Below are 4,203 nucleotides of genomic sequence, written 5' to 3' on the forward strand. Positions count from 1 at the left end.
TCGAGCTTAATCCCATTAAATTAAAAAACATATATGTTTAATATAAAATAATATATAAATATAATTAATTGTAAGAAAATATTTATAATTATATATATGAATTAATGAAATATATATTAAAACATTTTTATCGAGCCAAACGGGGCAGCCAGGCCGGCCGGACAAGTTCCCTTTTTTCAAGCCCGAACATGAGCCAGAGCCTAACCCTGAGTCCCATCGAATCTCGACACCCAACCTTAGGTGCCAAATTGCCTCAGGTCACTTTTTTTAGTGCTCAAACGATGGAAGATATTTCACGTGAAGCGAATACATCCGGCGCAAAGCATTGTTAAGGGTGACAGAGGGAGAGTAAAATCGCCTCGAGATCTACAGCGGGAGTGAGCTCCGAGATCCAAGGAGAGAGGGAGAGAGAGAACACAGGTTTGTTCTTCTTGGAAGGGCGCCATTCAGGTGATTAGAGAATGAATTTTGGCATTGTCTGCATGAAACATGTACGGCGATTAGTTTCGTCAGGGTTCTTAAAGGGAACAAGCCAAGTGAGTCTTTGTCGCTTTCCTTCCTTTTGTTTGAACTCTAAGAAAAAGTTTTTTTCCCTTTTTCTCTCATCCAGTTCTCTGTTCTTTAGTTTTCCTAACAATCTCATTGGTTTGATATTGTTGAACCCTGACCTTGTCGTCATCTTCTTGTTTTGGATGATTCATCATGAAGTATTGGTGAGAAAAAGTTTTTTTCCCTTTTTTTCTCATCCAATTCTCTGTTCTTTAGTTTTCCTAACAATCTCATTGGTTTGATGTTGTGGAGCCCTGACCTTGTCGTCATCTTCTTGTTTTGGATGATTCATCATGAAGTATTGGTGAGAAAAAGTTTTTTTCCCTTTTCTTCTCATCCAATTCTCTGTTCTTTAGTTTTCCTAACAACCTCATTGGTTTGATATTGTTGAACCCTGACCATGTCGTCATCTTCTTGTTTTGGATGATTCATCATGAAGTATTGGTGATTAATTAGGCAAAGCTTAACCAGAAGGCAGCGTCTACAATGAAGGATCTGCCACCAGACTATGCTGACAATGACTTCTGAGCTTGTGCACATGGCAGAAGAAATCAAATCCCTTCTCTGTTGGTTGTCTCCCCTTCATTACGTTGTTAGGCTAGGTTTCCATTTTTCTTACGCTTGTGAGAGTAAGTTCTTCTTCTTTTAAAGCTTAATTTTGAAGGGAAAGAAGGAAGGCTGATTTTTCCCTATCCTTATTTTGTTAATCATACGTATGCTTTCCCGGAACATCCAAGGCTTAGTGCACACGGAGGTGCAGCTTGATCTTGTCTCTCTTTTTAGATTTTACGGCCTTTAAATGCTGGTGTTGCATGATTGGAGCAATGGGCACTCAAATTTTGCTTTTGTCTCTAATGTTTTAGCTCTGGTAGTGCTTCCGCGGGCGATGATCAGCATAACAAGGTGCGAACCTTTCGTTAAATGGCTGGACGGTTTTTGGGCCAGAGATGAGAAGCGGAGGGGGTGGCTGCAGGGAAGAAGAGAAACGTTGTGATTCATGAATTGGAGGACATCAAACTTTTAACAGACGCCAGTGTTTCGTCCATTGTGAATGTAACGGTAAGCAATAGAGAAAGAGCAGTTCAAGCTCTGTTGAAGACAATGGCTGAAGCGAATAAACAGCCGGAGAAATGCTGCGGTAAGATTTGCACGGAAAGGCACAACTTCTTGCAGAAACTATAGAGCCCTTAAGGTGCAAAGATCGTGCTCGGGCTTTTATCTCCATTCAAGCAGCTCGCTTGAAGCAGAAGAAAAACAGACTTGTAGAGAAAATGTCAATGAACAGAAATAGATCATAGCAATAGGTAAGGAGAAAATGTCAATTTGGGGAAACAAAAAAGGTTTTCCTTTTGGTTTAGGAATTTTCCAACATCCATCATCTCTCTTTAATGTGTTCTGTCTTTGGAAAAAAAAAAAAAGGAAAACACCGGGTGATACCACCTTTCTGGAATGCCAATTCTAAGATTTGTTCCAAGGTTTTTAACAGGAAATTATAATTTAATAAGGGTGCAATAACTCATCCAGTTCTCCCCAAACTTCACCAACTACCGGTTTCATGATCCCTCTCTTCCCAAACTTCACCATCTACCAAAACCAGCTTCATGATCTCTCTCTCTCTCTCTCTCTCTCTCTCTCACACACACACACACACACATAATCGTTTGACTTCAGTTGGAAATCTCACATTTAATGGATGGTGATCATTGAATGTTTTCCATGGTGCAGTGGGATATAATATCGAACGGAGGGTCTGTGCAGACCACAGACAACACAGCGAAGGGCAAGACCTTGGGAACTCGGTGAAACTTCATGTACGTTTATGCATGACTTAAGATCATCAATCAAAACATGACCAAGTTCATGAAATTTCATCTGGATTTCTATTACATGCATCACATAAGAGGTGAACAATCTCATGATCTTGGTCACATGAATCATGCATCGTATGTCTTAGGTTGATAACCAGTTACAGGAATTTAGTTTCTGCTCATTTGGGTTCTAATTTGTTCTGATCCTCAGGCAGCTAAATCTAATGATACCGCCATGTGGATACTCCAAGACACTTTCTCAGGTACATATCATTCACTTTCTTTCTGTTTGGGAACTTGATAAAGGTCTCTCTCTCTCTCTCTCACACACACACACACACACATTATGCTATCTAGATGTGTTTTATTTTTGTGTAAAGCTTATTAAGGTGTATTGTCTCTCATTATGCCATCTAGATGTGTTTTATGAAATCGGACTCAGTTGAATTCCTTTCTGCCCAAGTAGCCAGAGTCTCAGAACCATTTCCTGACCATTACATCACGAGCAGAGTATGTAAACATAACTGTGTTAATGGCTTCAGCTTTTGTGTTCTCTTATAATTTTGCAACTAAAAGGTTAATGAAATGGTGTGCCGATTGCAGCATTATGAAGATGCAGCCATTTTCTTGTAAGCCTTTTCACGAAGGCTACTTTGCAGACAAAAATGTAAACAATTTTAAAAAATCAATAGCTTTACAAGTTCAAAATATTATGTGGTTTATGATTTTACAAGGTGCTTCGCAGGAGACCAGAGAAGATTTGAAAGGGAAAAGAATTAGCAAAGAAGAAACAAAAGCCATTGAAGCGACCGGTGCGCCTACCATCTAGTGAAGACCACCGCAGTTTTCATCTCATGAAACTGTACTCATGTGCTCCAAATTCGGCCTCAGCACTCCTCTTTATATGTAAAAATGCTGCCGGCAGTAACAATAGGTAGCTGTCGGCAGCAGTGGAAGCAACAGCCAGCTATCGCTGCAGCTGGTGCCGTGGACTTGTTCCGGCTTTTCTGGAATGCTGGCTAAACTTATAGCTTGTACCGGCATTCCAATCCGTCGAGTGTTGGAGTCCCAACAGGGGCAACCCCATCGGTCGGAAATGCCGGGAACGATTTGTCCCAGCGCTTTTTAAGCGTCGGAAAAATTATGTATGATGTTGTTCTGGTTCCACGGCTTGGGAGGAGAAGGATAATGTCACGATATGCCAGGACAGGTGGTTTCAACTTACTTATCACAAATTTTTCATAATTAGATCCCAATCCCTGTAGATCCCAAAACACTTTGGCCCAATCTGCAACTAGTTTTCCTATGGTGGCTAAGTCATCACATATTGATTTAAAATGTTTGATGTTGTTCTTTAAGGGATTTTGATCCCTTCTTGATGGTTGAAAGCTGCTGGATTAGACAAGACTGACGCTCTTGTGAGCCTTGAGAAAAGGAGCTGATAAGTCTGTCCTATATTTCCTTAGCGTTGACGATCAACTACCACATCAAGGACTGACTCAAACAAAGTGGCCATAATCCATCCCTTTAAGAGTCTATCAGATTTTTTTCCATTGAGTGAACAAGGGGTTTGTAACCACTTGCTTGTCAATGTTTCTCAACCATGGAGACAAGGGCAGAAAGCTCTCCTATTATAAATCCTTGCATGTATTGAATCTCAATGACAGCCAACATTTTTGTTGGAGAGATGATTAAAGCATTTTTTTTCTGCAATCTAACCATATAGATATGGTTTTAAGGGTAATTTGGTGAAAAAAAAATATATATTAAGTTAGTTATTTTTCACTTTAATAATATTTTATCATAATCGAAAAATGAACATATCTTATAACATCAAAATTTGATG

The 4,203-nt window shown here is 39.7% G+C and overlaps 1 long non-coding RNA gene across 6 annotated transcripts; it reads left to right on the plus strand.

Annotated features, from left to right (window-relative positions):
• The first annotated feature begins 271 nt into the window (after positions 1-271).
• Positions 272-3,663, plus strand: LOC116247150 (uncharacterized). Of its 6 annotated transcripts, XR_007572407.1 has the most exons (9): positions 274-853; positions 989-1,178; positions 1,287-1,303; positions 1,413-1,853; positions 2,275-2,360; positions 2,569-2,620; positions 2,775-2,867; positions 2,961-3,024; positions 3,103-3,663. It is a non-coding gene; the product is annotated as an uncharacterized LOC116247150 (long non-coding RNA). The 6 variants fall into 6 exon arrangements; XR_007572405.1 differs by having other exon boundaries at positions 272-536; positions 709-853; positions 989-1,853; XR_007572404.1 differs by having other exon boundaries at positions 989-1,303.
• Positions 3,664-4,203: the final 540 nt, after the last annotated feature.

The sequence above is a fragment of the Nymphaea colorata genome, chromosome 2 (assembly GCF_008831285.2).
Source record: "Nymphaea colorata isolate Beijing-Zhang1983 chromosome 2, ASM883128v2, whole genome shotgun sequence".
NCBI classification, from domain to species: domain Eukaryota; kingdom Viridiplantae; phylum Streptophyta; class Magnoliopsida; order Nymphaeales; family Nymphaeaceae; genus Nymphaea; species Nymphaea colorata.